Source organism: Stegodyphus dumicola, chromosome 7 (assembly GCF_044657685.1).
Source record: "Stegodyphus dumicola isolate Sdum_Otavi_A_Nest chromosome 7, ASM4465768v1".
NCBI lineage: Eukaryota > Metazoa > Arthropoda > Arachnida > Araneae > Eresidae > Stegodyphus > Stegodyphus dumicola.
Window position 1 is genome coordinate 148,990,750 of NC_140774.1, and position 20,511 is coordinate 149,011,260.

The 20,511-nt window shown below is 31.8% G+C and overlaps 1 protein-coding gene across 1 annotated transcript in view; it reads right to left on the minus strand.

Moving 5' to 3' along the window:
- Positions 1 to 20,511, minus strand: part of LOC118185857 (cell surface glycoprotein MUC18-like) — a 1,126,921-nt gene that overhangs the window by 1,052,414 nt on the left and 53,996 nt on the right. The gene's annotated exons all lie outside the window — the stretch shown is intronic.

The following is a 20,511-nucleotide window of genomic DNA, read 5'->3' on the forward strand; positions in this document are numbered from 1 at the left end:
TTATAGATAAGGGTAATAATGTTTCCGGTTCAAAAATTCGATGGTGAATTTTCAATGAATAACCAAAAATTAACGCCTCCACAACATGTTTTTACTATTTTCATTAGAATAATGTTTTTCTACTTGTGTATTTGTGTTACGATTTTTTTCGCACAATGCTTCTTGTATGAAACTTCCAAAAATTTCTGTTTTTCGTATTTAAGTCATCCATATAAAGAGTTTATTACATATTAGGTAGAACTGGACAACCGGAAGTGGTACTTTTTAGTAATTCCACAATAGTCTTTAAGAGACAAAACGATGTGGAAGGTGATCGCATGCTAATTTTACAATAATGTCTGTCTGACTGTGTACCTGCATGTGTATGCATATTTTAGTCTACGATAACGCTTTCGAGAAACTTCTAAAAATTTCTGTTTCCTGTATTTAAACTTTCTGTATTCATATAAAAGAAAGTAAAGTAACATTTGATTAGATTTGGGCAAAACAGGGAATCCAGAAGAGGCACTTTACTTGAAATCCTTAACCGATCTTAACAAAAAACTAGATTAAAATATAACTCAAAACTTTTCGATTTTGTATTTAAGAATTTTATAACAATGGGAACAACAACAAATTAAATTTGAGCTAAAATGTATAAATCTCAATTAATACCTTACTTGAACAGCCCACCAGCGGCCGAGCGGTATAGACGCTGAACACTGGTAGTTCGGCCCGAGGTTCGAATCCCGCGAACGGGCTGACTGCATGGGTGTTTTCGTGGTTTTCCCCATGTGTAACGTGTATACGAGCCAGTTCCCCTTAGAAAGTCCTCCACGAAGGCATCCCTCCCCTTAGTAATTCTTAGGCAGATAGCCATCGAGGCTTTGCCGTAATTAAATAACCTACTTACTTGAAGTTCTGAAGAAACATTCGTAAAAGAATATATTATGAGTTAATCAAAAACCTCTCATATTTGACATTTAAAAAAGCTAGACGATTGGCAACAATATATTGCATTAATAAGCAATAAATGCATTCTTGACATTATGCTAAATGCACCGACATTATTTAAGATTATGAAGACTCTCGTTATGAAGCAATCAAATGTATTAGACTCAATCCTTCATTTTGTGTTCGTTTCTTTTTTGCGTCGAATCACTTTTCAAGTAAAATGATACTGCCACCAAAATGTTATCGTTATGTATCGTTTTTAAAGAATTGCTATTTTAACATAAGTAACACAGTGAATGTATAAAGAGATGTGTTGCAACACTTAGAAATTTATCCGGAATTTTGAAGGTATGCCGGTATTAAAAATTGTGTGATTTTTAAGTGAATTATTTGTGAATATGAAACATATTATGGCCAGTGGATATCTACAATTGATGCGATATTTGCAAATGAAAGCAAGAGAATGGATGTATACATGAGCACATATAGTTATCACTGCTTATTGTATGAAAGAATAGAATAATAAAAATTGGGTAGTATTTATAATTAATAAGCACTGAGCTATAAAGTTTGTAAACAATTTGGATTTTAATTTAAAATAACGACTATTGTAGGAGTTAACGCAACAAGAATTAGCGTAATATTTATAAATTTAGGGATTTAGTTTCGTAGGTTTAAATGTGGAATCTTCTACCTCAGCTGCAAAAGCGAAAGTACAATTCATTTGCACTTCTGCAGCTGAAAAGGACGTTTCTATATTTAAACCTTCGAAACTAGTCCTGCAAATTTATGAATATTACGCTGATTCTTGTTGCTTTAAATCCTGTGATAAATGAGATTATTTTACAAACGGTCACCTGGAAGTAATTGTTTATATAACGCTCATTGTTATTCTGGGGGGGTATGTTCTATCCATGTCATCTTTTTTATTTTAACTGTTGCCTTTTATGCGGAATATTTAAAATTTAGTGTTCCATTCAGCACTATTTAGTGCTCCATTTAACTTTTTTTCTTAACCCATACTTTTCCATAATATATTTTTTCTCCAGTTAGTGGTCATTTCAATTAGGGTTATAAGCATATTAAATATAAGAAGCTTTAAGATCTAAATTAGATTGAATTCTTTATAACAGATATACTATGGATGATTTATTATAGTAAATGTTCTCTAGATTTACAGGACAGAACAGAAAGCTACAAAATAAACAACTGCACCGTCATGAGGACTTATGAGCTTAATTGCTTATTACGTGGGGCCATCCACTATCTGCTATTTATTATATTTTTTCAATATTTACATAATAAGAACAATACTACATAATTTGGTATCTGGCTTTGCAGATGTTCTGGCACTTTATAAAATGGTAAAAATTTATGAACATTTTTAAGAAAGCTTTAACGTTTTCTGGAACTGTACGAAACTTTGCATTTGAGACCCTCATATAAAATTTTTGAAAAAGTGCGCAAGTGTAATTCATAATAGTTATTTAGGGCGTGTAATAGTGTGGATTATATGAAAATTTAGCAAAGCATAATGTATCTAGTTTAAGATTTGTTATTTATAACAAAAATATCTCGGTTTTAATCATTTCTTTTGAAAACTTTTATGCGACATAGAAAATTATTCATATCACATTATAAAGTAATAAATTTATAAATTTTCGAAAAGAAAATCATAAAATATAAAATGATAAGCAAAACGAATTTCGACATGTTCTCTCTCTTTTCTGCATGCCTTCGTGGTTTAACGGTAGCACACTCGACGCGTGTTCGAGAGGTCCAGGTTCGAGTCAAGGCGACGGCATTGCACAATTTTTCACGTCTCCTGTTTCAAAAATCCTAATGACTCTACAAGCTTTATCCCTATTTTTTTTAATCTGATTTGATTGCTAATAAGATTTTTGTGTGCTTTTATTTCTTTGTGTGTTATTTTAGCCTTGCAAAGCTATCATTAAAGTTTTATTGAAACAAGTATGTTTTGTTCAATTCAATAAATAACTACATAAACAAAATTAAAGTTATTCTCTCAGGATTTTTAAACTTTAATATAAAGATAAATTCAACCAAACATTTTATTTTCAATACGGTTCAACTTCAAGTATTTATAGCACATTACCGCCCTTTTCTAACCAGAGATAGAGGTTATTAAATGAAAACAAATATAAAAAAAAAAGTTTCTGTTATAAAAGTGATGCAATTCTTCTTAAAAAATGCATTACTCGTTTGATAAAATAACTGAAAATTAAAAAATAAAATATACTTATAAAAAAATTAATAAAACTGAATTTTTGTCTTTGAGTTTATTAGAATCACAAGCAAATGGCCCTCGTGTAATGAAATAAATAGCGAAAGGGAAAATCATGTAATAATACCAAAAAATACATTGCTAAAATATATCTTAAATTATCCTTTTGTTCTGGATGCAAAAGTGTGTTAGTGAAGGTACATAATACATGCCAATTTAAATGTCCTTTGCTATGAACACAATAAATAAAATATTTTACGCAGTACAGATTGGCAACAGTTCGAATTTCTTCTCAGACGTGATTGTTGGGCTCGGACAATGATACGAACAACGTAAAATGAACAACGAAAAACTTTTAAGTGCTAAAATAATTAATAAAAATAACAAAACATAAACAAACATACATTATTAGAACTATTCCAGACTGAAGTCAGATGTTTTAGTCACATTCGAATGTCAAGACGTAAAGGAAGAAATGGCATCTATGAATAGAAACTATTCATTATCTTGTGAAATATCTTTGACAAATGCAGCCGAGACTGTTGCCACTTATTTTCGACGTAAAAAAGCTTTATTGAAGTTCCCTTTCAAAATAATACTACAAATATACAAAGTTTAGAATAAATAGCTTTAGGAGAACAAAGTTCATGGCTTAGACATAAAAAAAGAGGTGAAAATAAGCTACGCCAAAGTAATTTATTTGCAAAATGATTAATTGCGTATCTCGGGAAACTGCAGTTAGCGTAGCCTTTTAGAAAACATAATGATCCCTTTCGAAGTTCTAAGCAACCAAATAATCAATTTAAAAAGAAAATAAATCAGAATGGATTCTCTCTTCCTGGCCCCATCTAACCATTAAATTTATCTTCTTTAGTTACATTTATATCATATTTAATCACATATAATGGGCTATTTGTTTTTTACTATCTATCGTAACTCTGTTAATGGCCTCCTTAGTAAAAGTTTACGTTTAGGTAGCCAGGGAAAAAAGGACAGCAAGATTTGAATTAATATCTTGTCGAGTGTTTTTACCGATACACTTCAGAGACTAATGTTTCTTTCACAAACTAGTCTTAAAAAATTTTCAAGTTAATAATTGTGGTTTTTTTTTTTTTTTCTTTCTTCTAACATTGTATATGAGTGCTTCGGTAACTGGTACATCTTTCAGAAAATTGTTTGCGCACCTTTCGGGTAAAATCTGTAGCTTTTATTATGTCCATGCACATGCTTATATTTTTTTTTCTTTTGCCAATTCATTTCAATAGCCGAATTAGAAAAATTCTCCGAATGTTGATTATATAAAATAATAGATTCAATTCCATCCAAATGAGCTGATTTCATAGATATTTGCATGGTTTCCCTTATGTCTAACATAAATGTGAATCAGTTTTCCTTGGAAATGTACAAAGCCATCCTCTCAATTTGCAAATATCCATCACATTATTTCCTGTACTTAGAGAATTAAACAAAGTTTCATTTATCTAGAATAAAAGTCAGTGAAAAGGCAAAGGTTTAAATGACAAAGTTAAGAGTTTGAGGAAGTTCCTTTAAGAGTTGATACGAAGCGTTTAGGACTTTTGAAGGATACTGTATTATGACAATCTTTTATCCGTGACTGAGAGAAGACTAAATGCAGATAGTGGTGTTTGACCTACCGTCAGACGCATTAACATGGAACAGTCAGTCCTACGATGTCGCTCCTTTCTTTGGCGTGGTACAGAAAAACATTTACAAAGAATTCAAATCTGAATATTAGCTAAGGAATCGGGGTCACAGTCAGATTTGGGCCCTCAAGTCAGTTAACCAAATCGCACTGGGCGACGAACGTGTTAATTGAAGGGATTACTTCCCTCTTGGGGATCACTGCGCTGTTTCATCAAACGTGTGCAATTTTTCCTTAGGACATATTTGCAAATTGCATCTGGGATACTATATAGCTAAATGTTGAAGCTAAACAAAGGATAAGGAAGATACATTCAAATAACATATGCTTTTAGTTGCTTAAAGAATAGGATGTCATTTAACAACTTCCGAAAACAATGAGCCGTGTACTAACATGATAGGATAAAACAGCAGGTAGGAAATGGACGCAGGCGTTCGGCCGACATGCCGATGTCTGAACAGTCGGGCTTTTGGTTCGACTTCGCTGTAATAGAGTTAAGTTTATTTATATTACTAATTAAACACATATTTTAAAAAACACAATATGATGCACTAAAAATTTAAATATATGAAAATCAAAAATAAGAATAATTTGAGGTATGCATTCGAATTACCAGATGACACTTAATGAGGAGTCGAATATTATATTTTGTTACATATTATTTTTATGAAACCGGAAAAATGTCAGAGCAGCCTGCAGTGAAAAGGAACACAGTGAAGCGCGCAATGGTTATTATAAGAAAATTTGTATGGTTTCTAGTTGGTTAATTCAGTAACATTTTTGGCGCACACAGCAATTGTAATCGTAGCGGAATGGATTTCAGATGTCATTCGTAAGCGTCCGAAGGAAAGCTGTTTGCAAGTAGAGATGATGCAGTATCCGTAGATTACGATGACCTTTTGATAACATAAAAAAATGAGCTAACTTTGCATGATATCCCAACTGTGTTCAATAGGATTCACTTCATATGAGTTAGGGAAACAGGATGTCAGTAGGAACAGAACATAATTTTCCTCAAACCATTGTCGAACATTTCTGGTCTTATGGTAAGGAATATTATATTGCTGAAAGATTCCATTTCCGTGGTGGACATGAAAGGCATCTGCCATTCTGAATTTTGTCGATGATGATGTTAACGTGGTTCGCACCTGTCTACTGCAAAATGTAACCAACTCTTCTACGGATGTCTATAAGAACCTCACTTAAACATTAATACCTCCGCGTCCTGTGTTTATGTCTCGCGATATGTATTGATCATATCTTTCTGCCTGCCTTGACACAGATATAGACACGATGTAAAAGAAATCGTTATTCATCCGATCAAGCAACTATTTTACATTGTGGTTCATTAACTATGTTCAGGGGCCCTCTACAGTCATAAATGTTGATAGTGTGGATTCGAGTTTAACACAAAATTATAAGACGATCTTCTTGCGCTGTCCCATATCGAACAAAGTCCAATGAAATGAATGGTCACAAATTGTGATAGATTAGTTCCGTACAATTAATAGTTTTTTCATACACTGCTAGACAGCTTGACTGAAATGATATTGGTTAACTGCAAATAGTCATGCAGCAACGAATTTGTTTTCAAGATCTTCGAAGAAAACTTTGAGAGCTGATATTAACTGATGTTAAGCTTACCGGGTATCTTTTCAAAAAATACTTGGTGCTTTGTCAGCAACAACTGACGAAATTGCTGATCTTTTCATCCGCTTGAGATTGGAAGGATGACCACTCCTGGATTCACCATCAACATCACGATATCGATCACAAAATAATTCGTTGCAATCAAGACACAATGTTATAATATTGTTTGATCTCTGTAGGCTCCTTTACAACATTTCAAATGTACTCATTATTGCTTTTCTTATTTTGCTACAAACCTTGCTATCATTCTTTGCTCCGCTTTTCAAAACGTGACCTCACATACTTACTAAATAAAAGCAAGGGGTTAACTATGGAGGAAAATATTTCCCTAACACTATTTATTAGTAAAAGCAATTTAAGATGCCATAGTAATATATACAGTCAAATATCCTTCGACAGCTTTGTTGAGTTTGTTAAAATCTTTTCGCCCTATAACTTTGAAGACGAACACTATACATATACTTTCATGTTTCATCGAAGTATGCTTCACTGTGCATGTTTCTTTAAAATTAATTGAATGGCATATTCCTTTTTAGTAACCTTAAATCACAGATTTATAACCATAATTAACTGGCAAGGTTAATTTTAATAAATTCTTTAGAAGTTTTTGTGTATTTAAATTTATGTTACCATAGATTTTAGTAAATTTTTCATATGTTGCCAAATTAAGTAAAACTGAAAAAGCCTAATTTATAATAAATCCCTGAATTTCCCTTTGCAAATTAATTCCATGTAATTAATGGTTTTCAGAAGAATCTAAATAAAATAAATGATTCTGTGACTATAATTATCGAATAAGTTTGACTACTTACTTAGGTGCAATTTATTATATGTAAACAACAATATATCATTTTAAGATGATTGTTTAATTTTACTCAAATAATTTATTAATGGATTTTTTATCAGTTTATCAAAATATGTATTGCAAAGCATTTAATTAAATGTAATTTATTTTCCTATTTCTCAGACCGTTTTTCTAATTACTCTAAGTCAAATTTCAGAAAGGCTTTCTTTCTTTAATATCAATTTTTATTAGGGGAAATATTTTTAATTCTTTGCGTTTCACATCATTAAACTGCAAAAATAAAAATTTAAATGGCTGCAATTTTTGTATTTCTGAAAGACGCTATTTATTATAACTAAAAGCAAGTCATTAATTATTTAGTATATTTTATTTATAAAACCAGTCAAAAAGTAGCAACAGTAAAATGATAAGAAAATTTAGTAGTTCTTTCTTTTGCTATAATGTGACTAATAAGTAAAACAGATCTAATACAAATAAAAAAGTCTAATATTTCCAACTTAATAAAAATGTATAGTTTTCTGTAACTTTCATGCATCTGCATAAAAAACTTGCATATTTGAGTTTCATAAACAAATATCACAAATATTTTGAAGCGAAAATCCTTACAACTGTATATGTTTTTAAAATACTATTTACATTGAGCTAGTAATGAAACAAGATATCATTTCCTCTTGAAGTACATTTTTTATTAACTCTCATTTCATCTCCTCGTTTTTCACAAAGTACACCATGATGCTTACACAAGAAAATTATATAAATAACAAAATAAACAAATGTACAATAGCACTGCAAATGGAAAAAAAAATATTGAATAAATATATATAAAAATAAGTAAAGAAAAAATAAAATAAAAAGGTAATAAATAAAGAGAAAATAATCATTTAAATAGAGAATAAAATTATGAAAAGTGAAAATTATCTCTTTAGTCTGAAAGCGTTCAGAAGCAATTGGTGGCCAAGATACAGAAAGGCGCATCAAAATTGCCTGAAATATGGCATGCTGGACATGATGAACATTCAAGAAGAAAATGCTTTGCATCTTAATCGCCACTACTGCAGCTGCACAAAGCACAAGTGCAAATCGCTAGAGTTATCGAAATAGCTCCTAAAATGTCCACGTTCATTCAGAAATTGGATTACTTTAAAATCTGTTGAAAATTGAATAACTTTTATTCTCTGAAAAATTGCAGAAAAAGACTTTTGGTGCATTGCGCTTTTGGTGAGGCCAAATGTTCTCTGTTCCGGATGCAGATAGCATCATTTCTACAAAAGCGTTTGCAGTGAAGAATAGGAAAATGAAGATTTAAATCAACGTAGTGTTTGGTGGCTAGCTTTCCTAGAGCATCAGCTCTCTCATTTCCCAGATTTCGACAGTGTCCACGAACATAAGCAAAATGAATGTCGATATCAAGATCTTGCATAGTCCTAATAATACTCAAAATATCAGTAGCAAGATTCTCATCGTGATATGATCTCATATTCACCTTGATACGAGGTACGAAAATTAGGGGGTATTCATAAAATATATTTTTAAAAAATACTCAGAGTCTACAAAGTTTTGGACTACATCGTACGAAAATGAAAGCTGAACAAAGTAACATTCTTGTTAGCATGGGATCTTGTTAGTATAGGAACTTTGTACAGATATACAACTCTTGGCACATTCATACAGGTCTTTAATTCCTTTGTAAAATTCATTTGGAGTGCAGTTAAATTCAGTAGTTACGGTTTTCTGAATGTTATCAGTACTATTAAACTAATGAATTTTGAGATGAGACTTCATTTTAAGGAAAATAAAATAGTCTGTAAACACCACGGGAGAATAAGGGGGTGATAGAGAATTCTGACACATTTCTTTGATTGAAACCACTGCACGAGATTGCAGTTGCATGATGGAGCATTTTCGTGCAGCAGAAAATAATTACTCGATTGAGCTTTTTCATCTAGTGAATAGCATCTTCAGAAGGACTTCCATTATCTCCTTAAGAAATAAGTAGTTCACCGTATGTCTCTCAGGATCATTTTTTAACTGCCGAAATTTTCGATGTTGTCATTACTTTTGAGACAATGAAAGGTGAGCAATTTTCGATTAATCGTCTTCTTTTCATCCATCAAGGAATCGTCTGTACATGAAAAAGTGCATTAAATCTTATTAATACTTCATCATCCGTACGTTTTTATCAGCTTGGTTTATTACACCCACCTAGATATTGACGAAATGTTTAGGTGGTGGTTAGGTAAAAGTTTGGTATCGTGTTTTAAGGGGGCACAGGACCTTTGGGCTCCTCAAAACGATCATAAAAATACTCAAAATCGAAAACACAAAATCTCATATTATATAATTAAAAAGTTATACTTTGTTTTATTTTATACCTTAAATAGATTTGGAAATGAAATAAATAAAGGAAATGAACATTGTAAATAAATAAATAATTTGTAAATTAAAAATTTAAAAATGTACATAAGAGATATGTAAATAAAAATTGTCAAATGTTGTGCGCATCATAAATTTGAAAATATAGCATATAGAAAACAATTTTTGGTAAAATGTATTCGAAATACATTAATCTCTAATGTAAAACCAAAATATATGAAAAAATCAAATCTTAAATTTGAAAAATTAAAAAAAAAATTAAATTTTAAAATATGTAATTTTTTATCATTTAAGGTAAATATAGGTATATATATTAACATATATAATTTTTTTGGTTTTAGCATGCAGAGTAACAACAGTAGCATACACACTGAAAGTTTTATAGGCGTAGCATATATGGTTTGATAATAAGACTGCGCGCAAACTTGAAAATTATCAATTTGAGAAAATCGAATTTAAAGATACAATATCACTTTTCGTTAATGTATATTTTTTAAAACGCATTTAAAATGCACCAGAAGCATTAACTACTCCTTAATTTTGTTTATGAAGCTCATCAGCTTCCTTTTTTCCCTTCTTCTGATAATTCGAACCTCTAAAGTATTATCCTGGGCTCGTAGAAACGAGTCCAGGGCAATACTTTATCAGGGCGATTAAATTCGCGCAGAAGTGCGAATTTAATACGAATTCTATTTGATTTTATCGCAAATCGCTTTTTGCATATCATGGTAATTGTCAGAATGCTTCCTAATGGCATTGCCATAATATGATGTAATTTGATCTATCAGCACAACCCTAAGTCGACCTTTACCGCTAAGAGGTTACTTGTCATACAGTTTCTTGCCACCGAATTCCTGTTTTAATTTCCTCAAACGGGCACTCATTCGTTTTTGAATGTGGCCTACACATTCTATCTACGAAATCGGAAAATTATACGGACTATTCTTCGTAAGGGCTAAGAATGTTTTACAATCTCCATCACCTATATAATTAACGTAACGAACATTGTACTTTTCTTCGGATCGCGAAAACATATTTAACATACCATTCACTTCCATTTGTGAAGATGAACCTAAATGATTCTTACTGCATACTTTGTTATGTTCCATTTTCCATTTCAAATAACTTTCCTTTGAGGATGTATTTTTTCCAGTCTCACAACCTTTGCAGTAGGAACTTGAAACATAACCATCAATAACTTTACCCGTTTCACCACCAATAATGGAAGTTACACCGAAAAGTGAAGAATGTCCTCTGGTTTTCCATGCGCCATCTCCGCTGACGGTCAAATCTGAAAAACCAGTCATTTTTATTTCTTCGTCAGCTATCTTCATACTATTTTCCGCAATATTACCTGTAGCAGCATGCATATGACTTACAATCCTGTCATATGACTTCTGTGTTACAGGTGGTGATAGATCCATAATTCCATAAAATGTTCTGGATTCTGTCAATCCTTTTCGACTATACCTCATTGCTAAAGTAAATCTTCTGTTTAAATCAGAAGCGTTTTGTTTTTCACCTACAAGCTTGGAATTTCTTATAGATGTTAGTACTCCACAAGAGCAGCATGAAATATTTATTTTTATGGTTAAACCATATACTACTTCAGAAGTAATACTAATTTTATTAGAGCAAATATGACAGCACAAGTATTCCTCTAATCCAGAAAATAATAAACTTTTATCAATGATTGAATACCGTTCAAATTCGCCGTCACCTGATACTACTAAATGATCTAGAAGTTTTTTTGCTGATACAGAGACATTTGCATCTTTATCATTAATTCTTGTGTACTGATTTCCACAAAAATTATTCCTTTTCCTTTTCTTCGGTCTTTGACCTGAAGCTCTTTTGATAATATTATTCATTTTTAAATTTCAAAACAAATATCTTTACATAAACGTTTACTCAGTAAAACAAACTTGATATGAAAGACCGAAATAGAAACACTCAAACGATGTTAGATTTAGCAGCGTGGTAATAAGAATTATCATGTAAACAAACTACCAGCAGTGAAGTTGAGTAGTTGCCATCCTTCTTCCCCTACACGAAAAGGAAATAAAAAAAAAATATTAAATATTTCTTTGCATAATAACAAAAATATGAGCTCGTATACAGGGTAACCAAATTGTAAACAACCACCATATTCGTCCATTTAAACGAGCGTCGCTGATTTACTATACGATATAAACTTTCATAACTCAATAATGCGAATTTTACAACGCGGTTTTTTGCATTTTGTTCAGAAATGTTTATATATTTATAAAATGCAAAAATCTGAAAATCGATTTTTTGAAGATTTAAAGGTCCTGTGCCCCCTTAAAAACTATCGAATACAAAATTTTATATAAAATGATGATAATTCTAAACTCTTATATAATGATATAATGATGATAATTCTTATTATTTAATAAATAGTTACAGTAAAATTATGATTGTATAAGGTAATTGCTCCCATGCAATTATTTCTTAAATTTGCAATTATTAAAATTTCATAGTACTGAATGAAAAATTTAATTCTTTCACAGCGAAGTCGCCCGAAACGCCCGTGCATTTAAACGTCGTCAGGTAGCTCGAAAGCCTGGTAACTTTGCTACTTGGTGCTTTCCTTCATCACGTTAGTAAATAGCTCATTGGTTTTCGAGAGTTCTTATGAAGCGAGTCCGCCAATTATTCTTTTGAAGCGACTAAAAATAGTTCTCTTATTTGAATGCACCTTCCAGCTTGACGTTAAAAAGCTTGTTTTTTAACGTCAACGTTTATATCTTGATGCTCGCAGTTGCAAACCTGTCCTGAAGGGAACTGCGGACGGGGGTGAAACCGCACAGAGATCCCCATGACAGGAATAATCGCTTCCCTTCAACACTGTAGCATTCTATTTGACATGGGGGAAGGAAATTCATTCCAAACAAAATTCGTTCATATGAATATTTCAGATGTTTGACAGGAACATATTTTAGATTCTACCGATGCGAAAGCATTAACTGAAAATATTGTAAGCATAAAAATAAAATTTGAAAGCTTTGAGATTTTAACGGTCGCCCAAAATAATTTGTTAAGATTCTTTTACGTTCTTGCTAAGCTCGTAGTGTACCAGTTTGCTATTGCACTCATTCCTGTGAACCCATTTTCTTCTTCCTTTTTAGCTTTACTATTAAACATCGTTTTCTTCCCATTTTTCCTACAAACAGTTCAACAACAAAATCACAAATGTTTTAAAGAAAAATATTTATCATATATATAATAAATAATACATATAAAAATATAATTCCATGAGAACAAGGCGCTCAAATAAGGGAATCTCTCACTTGAATTGCATTGCCAAAAGTATCAGCCATTATATTTATAAATTTATCAAGGTTTTTATTATTCAAGACATAAAACTGTAGGTGAATTTTGTTAGCAGAATTAGTTGATCTCGTTTTTCCATTAAGCTATATAAAAATCATTTTTCTTCTTTTCGCTCATTATGAATTCTCCGTAGCTTCTATTAGCAGGTTTATGAGTTTAAATAAAAGCTTGTTTTATAAAATCAATTTTTTACTTTAGGTTTTTGCATAACATTTCAAATGATACCGTGGCGGATTTTTCAGATTTATAGTAATATACTGCTGGTTATCTTTCCTGTGTTCTTCAATTCATAGGAGCAGATGATCACTAGAATCGAATTTTATGTACACGCACTAATATTATTTTAGTAAAATTAAGTTCAGATATGATCTTAATAACTGCTTTATATTATCGTTCGACAATTTCCTAATATTTGTTTAAAAAATTAAATGACAAAGACTTGGAAAATGTTACTTTTTCTTTAATTTGGATATTCAGTTATTTCTTAACAAAATCTTCTTACTTTTTATTTGAGCGAATAGATTTTGAACGTCACTGATTCGTTAGAAATACAAGGCTTGCAAAATATGTAAAAATGTTTATTATTTAACACATGAGAACAAAAAAAATTCAATTTCATGAGTACCTTTGAAACCAATTTGACCAATTTCATGAGTAAATGTACAATGCTACATTTCTTTTCATCTACAAGATATTTTATATGCAGTAGCTTTGTAAATAACATGCCTTTACGGTTACAGAATGGCTAACTAATTCAAGATACATTTTCTGAAAAAGTACTAGATTTTATCATATTCTAAAACGATGTAGCAACTTCGGGGGGAATATAAAATTTACCATCGTTGTCATAGAAACTCCTGCATTAAAAGTTCAAAATGCGTAGTTTCTGCAAAACGATGGAAGCAAAAGGATTTTGAAAGACGCTTCCGGTTAATAAGATCACTAAAATTTTGAAAGTACAGAGCATGTTTCTCAAAGTGAAATGAAAGACTCTTAGGATAAGAAAAAGACGCTTCTGCTTAACAAGATAAAATTTCAAATTTATGAGGATTTCAATTACGTTCTTATTTTAATACTTGTTTATATTCTGTATGGCATGCTTATGTTTATATTTTCCAATACTCCTATCACAGTTGCGAATACTTGAATGCTACAGAACTAGAATATTCGTTGAGGAAAAACTCGTTGTACTATAATTCAAAGATAATGAAATTTAAAATGTGTTTGCCAATTTTCTGCCACATTTGCTTGTGTTTATTATGTATCATTATATTGCAGTTTTTAAACTATTACGTGATTTCATTTTTTCTTTCAGGAATCACAAAAGATGAATTCCCAAATATTTAATTTAAACAAATTTAAAAGAGAAAAATACTAAAGATGTAACAGGTCTACTACATTTTTCTTTACCTTTTTATTACCTTTCGCCCCGTTTATGACAGTTTATGTCCAATATACAAATATTGTTTGTCGAAATTTTGCAGTAGCCAGTATTTATTATTCTGCAGTTATAAACTTGGGCAAGCTTCATTAAAAGCAAGATACCTTTTCAGGAAATGAGATCTAGCTTGAACCTTTGCATTGGCCTAATGCTAATAACAATAATGTGCTTCCTATAGTGATCTGAAAAAAGGACGTTGGGGTGTATAAAAGAAAATAGAAATATAGAAAGAACGAATAGTGTAATGTTTATTATGGCTAACAGAGTGAAATGTACTAATTCCTTGTCTTTTCAGACATTTAACCTTCCTGCAAACTTCCTGAAATCATGTTTGCAACGAAATATTGAATCATTTTCGATCAAGAAATAAAGAACTACAGAAACAGAAACTGCAAGGTGGAGAGTCAGCCCAAAATGAGTATTATTTCGAAGAAAAGTGGTCTGTTAATGGAGCACACAAGGAAACTTATAAAAGTTTACGTGATCGGCATAGTGGACATTTTCACTTAACGTATTTCAGATCAGATAATACAATATTTATGTAGTACAGCAAATTTAAAATTAGTTGTTATTAATTATTATTTTTAATTATAACTGAAATTATTTGAACTATTAACAAGGGCAGTTTAAAAGTATGTTATTTCTAGTTCCATTGCTAGCTTTCTCACAAAGAGCAGAGAGTGCAGTTTTCTCTGAACATCTGGACAGAAGTAGGGTTTAAATTACTTGGTAAGTGTTCCCCCCAAATGGCTTAACTTAAAGGGCTGTGAATTAGAATAAGGGAAGTTTAACTTTGTATTGTCGCTTCGCTGTTGATTTCGAGGCAGGAAGGTTTGAGTTTTGACAAAAAAATGCTAAATTAGATTTTAAGGAGCTGACGGAACATGTTTGTGACCGAATGATGAAGCAATGATGCTTTACTATAGGAAAAATTAAGGGCAGGAAGTAAAAGATTTGCTGCTTCGAAAGAGAAAAGGCGTCGAATTTTGTTCCATGAGTATGGTTCACCAAGATGGCACTCATTTTTGACAACTGCTACTCCATTGCTTTTGTGGAGGAAGTGAAAATAAAAAAGATGACAAGAAACATTTAGTCTATTCGAGCCAGCATAATATTAATTTTTGTCTTCCAGTCCATGATATTTTGATGGGGAAGGAACCAACAATTTTTCGAGGCTTGTGCGAGGACCGAAATTAGATTTTACTGAAATTTCTTACAATTTGAGACAGCTTGCCTTGCTGTGGAGTGAAGCGTGATCTTCAAACAGATACAAGATAAAGGAAATTTTCCAGGTTAGAACAGGTGAAAGATAAAGAAAAATCTGGGTATTGGTTTCTGTTTTAGAATACTGCTTCTTGCTCTCACTGATGATAAGATAATCCGGGCTTTGGCTCCTGTTTAGAATACCAGCTTCTTATTCCGACTGATGCTGTGATGATCGGGGCATTAGTTCCTGCTTTAACAATGTGCACATTTTGCTTCGAATGATGATGTGATGATCCAGGCTTTAGGCTTTATTTTAGAATATTGTTTTCTGGCTTCGATTGTTTAAGTTATTGTTCCAGACGTTGGTTCCTGTTTTCGAAGGAGAGCCAGGATATTGTTTCAAACTAATATTTAGTGTGATGGAGAAAAATCCTACTCTCTCGATCACTATGGGCAGTCGTAAGGGCAGTAAATGTGAGCAGCGTTAAGGACTGGTTTCAATAAGTCTTCACAGCCTGTAATTATTTGCAGATTCTCAGACAGACACGTCTTAGTATCGTGTAAATTTTATTTATTTATTTTTGCTTTTAAGGAAGTCTGCACTCTGCTTTTTTAAATACCACATTATCTCGTTCCTTGTGGTGATGCTCACGTGAAACTAAGTGTGAAATACAAAGATTTAAAATTAATAAATTTAGATTTCTGAGATTAGGATATGATCCCTATGTGTCTATTCATTGTGCTTTTTTATGGTAGTCTACTAATAACACTCCAATAATTTGAACAGTATGTTTCTATGGAGTTCTATTTACCATGGTTCGTTTATTAATTTATAGCAGCACAATTCAAAATTCATGTAATAAAAAATATTATTTATATTTTTATTGAGATAATTAGTTATCTGAGGTTGTCGAAGAATTAGTTAAGCTAATTCAATTATCATTTTAAAGGGAACTGTTTGTTTGATCTCCATGAATATGTTTTCCTGCTGTGTTGTGAGGTTGTGTGATACGTAGAATTTGTGACATTTTTAAGATATTAGGAATTGTTATGCACTTGTTACAACAACACTTTGACTTCAGGAGTTCCATTACAGACTAGAGTGGTACAGATAATTATAGAGATAGCATATTTATAGAACTAGGATAATGAAATAAAATTTTTATTCGGATTGAAATACATGCTTCGATTTTTAATACCCAGGCATCACAGAATATTCATTCTTTACTTTTAGGTACTTGAATTAACAAATTGAATTTCAATCCTGAATAAATTAATTGACTTCAAGGACATGCACTTATTGATCTAATTTGGGTTAGATCAATCATCACTTCCTCCCCGACGTAGAGTTTGAATTTCTTATGCTCGTATTTTGTATTTTCTTTCTCCTTCAATAGGGAGATAGGTCAAATTATAAGAAAGAATAATATACTTATATAACATTAATTAGAATTAAAAGGAAGAAGAATTTCACCATCGCTATTTACGAAAGCTCTATTTCCTACTTTGCCCACATTTTCCTGTCTTGAATTAAGTCAGAAAACACGACAAACTACTGAATGTTAAGTCACAAAGAGATCAGTCGTATAATATCCTAAATTGCAACTATGGCAAAGATTAAAAAATGTCTTTTTATTACAAACTCTGTTTGAATTAGAAAAGTTTAAATGTAAATTTTGATTCATTCTGATGTTAGAATCTTTTATATATTTAAAAAAAGTAAAACCCGAGCTTTAGAGACTAACGATTAGCATCTATCGATTGGCAGACAACCGATGTTTTGAAGTCATTGCACAAGTCAAGGCAATTGTCCTTAGTGAAACAGGCTCTTTGCATTGTAAAAACCATGTGTTCAGTTCATAATCTACAGCAAATTCAACATGTGTGTTTGATACCTTTTAGAAGAGATAATCATTTGTTATTAATTTTGAGTTGTAACGACCCAATACTTTGTTATAAGGAACCGAATAACCTCATTCATACTCAACTGCGCACAACGTATCATGTGTCATTGAAAATCTGCAGGAAAAAATTCATTGATATTTTACAGAAATTCATTCTGCTACATTCTACATCTGTGTCAATGATATTCTACATAAGGATTTGACCATTGTTTCATTAACCCTCTGTAGCAAATAGTACACTATGTTTAACTAGTACTAGTACTGGTACTGTGCTGCACAGAACTGCACTTCAATAACTGGTACTTTACAGAAGAGAATTAATTCAAACATATACCTGTAGCACTCTGTAGTAAAAGAAAGGTTTACGTTTCCTTAAAATTCTGCAGTAAGCAGTTGACCTATATCATTAATAATATACAAAACAGATGTGGTTAAAACTCTGAACATGTATCACTAATAGTTCGTATCAAAGAACTATCGTCTGCTACTGGCACTCTACAGAATAGGTCGTATTGATTCGCAACTAATAAAGGTAGGATTATGTGTGAAGAAAAATGAAAAATTAGTGAAGAAATAAATAGGTGAACAAACAAAAATAAGCAATATACAGATAAAATAAGTGCGAAATAAATAGGTTAAACACATAAAAATAAGTAAAACATTAATGGCTAAAATAAGTGCAAAATAAATAAGTAAATGTGGGAAACAAATATATAGGTGCAAATGAAGATGTGCAAATAAATGGAAAATTCATTGCGAAAACGCCAGCAACATACCGACTAAAGTATAGGCACACTAACACTGACTCAAACAAGCATTTACAGAAGAAGATACCCTTTATTAAGAATACAATATTCTTAAAGAAATATAGAAACCTTCTGCACATATATTGCACGATTAACTCCTTTGTGAAAATGTTGAGTAAAAGGCAAAGAGGAAAGGATAGCCATCTAATCATTACACACTACACCCCACTAACCTTTACAGCTATCTTAAACGTGCTCTGAGTCATATAGGAAATAAACAACGGATGAGTTGTGGATATGAAGAGCTTACTTCAAGTTCACAAGATATGAAAAGAACTTGAAAAAAAGTCAGCGTTCAACTTCAATATTTTTCATTTCGTTTTCTTTCATTCTTTTTTCACCACATACTATAGATTTCATATTTCATTTAACTGGATTATAAGATTCCGAACACGAAGACTCCCTTCCTTGAAATATATATCCGTTGACAGGGTCAGAGTTTTCCTGTTCCAGGACAAAGTAGTGGAGGGAGGGAAAGCGAAGAGGATAGGAAGTAGAGGGAAGATAAATTCCAGAACTATTTTCACGACGACGTCCTGAGATGTCCAGATCCCGGGGAAAAAGGAGGGGAAAGGGATCAAGAGGGGGAAAATTTACAACCTCGACAGCTGTGTGGAAAGAAAACAAAAAATTCCGCATAGGAATTTTGCTTTTCAGGCGAATAGGTATTTACTGAGATTTGAGTCAAGTATTTATATTTGTTTATTGTTCTTTTACCTTGTCGTAAAATCCGTTTAGCAAGCGCTTAGTTTTTATACTATTTGGGGACTCTAGTATCTGTGAAGTTAACAGCGAAACTATCCTCTAAAACATCCATTTTCATATATAATGCATTAGTGAATGTCTTACAGTAGGTTAAAATACTAAATTTACTATGACACTAAGTAATATTTCAATAGCTATTGAAATTTATGTTTGATTACGATTTCTTATAACATCAATATGGTGAGGATTAGAATATATTTTATGCATTCTACAAGTTTAATTCTAGTACATTTACGTTTTTATAAAAGTTAATATTTTTTTTGTCAGGTTTATGATTAAGCATATTTAAACAGTGCCATGGGCGAAGATGATTACTCTGGCGATTTGTAAAATATTATTATCACAAAGCTGTTTAAAGCACCATAGCTGTCTTTACAAGACCCCAGTTTTAAGCAATGCAACAAGGATGGCGGGACAATAAAAAATTGTATGCAGTTGTCAGTTTTGTGTCCGGGAAATTATCCCAGTTCCTGTAGGTTTTACTACCCTCTTTGTCAATTTTCAATTATATGCGATAGTCACTTCTATGTCTGACAATGGTTTTCGTTATAAGTCGATCTCCATTGATGTTATGGAGTTGCTGCTCTATTGGAATTAAAAGTTTCTTTTTCTGTATTTTCCATGACATTTGAGTCCGAAAAGGTGGCATTTACATTATTATTATAGTTCAGATTTCTAGCCTCTTTTGCCAGTTTATCTGCCATATTGACGTGCGCTGGCAGCCATTGAAGAATGCAGACCTTACTTAACATTTAAAGCTCGTTTAGGCGAAAGTGGATCCCGTTGTTGATCTGGAAGCTTCCGTCCAAGATTTCCTTTGATTCACAGAAGAAAACGATTCCTTTTGCTTGCGCAGAAATAGGAAGGGATCTATACATGTCAAGTTTATTTGCTATTGCCAAACGCTCGCAAGTGAAACTAAAGACTATGGGTCCAGTGCCAATTTTGTATGCCATGTAGTTGATAAGTAGTATCGTCTGGGGTAGTCAAAAATACTCCAGAACCTCCATTACTGATAGTGTCATCTGATAAATCATATGCATAAGCATGTACAAAGTCGTCTTTTGGAGACTGTTCAACGGTCCGAATCTCTTTCGCTTTAGTGATACCAATCAACTCCTTTTTAATAAAAGGAAATAAATAAATTTTAAAGAAACTTCTGACTATTAGATTACAGTTATGCACTCTGTAACAAAGATTTAAATTTCCTCCTCAGCCCAATATTGCTCATCAAAAATCATATTTAAAATATTACATGAAATTATACTTGCTATTGAATATAAGTTTTCAAAAATCATCTTCCGGGAACAAATTCCTAAAAGGCATTTTTAGTTCATATAAAGCTTTGAGTTGTCTTAAATAATAC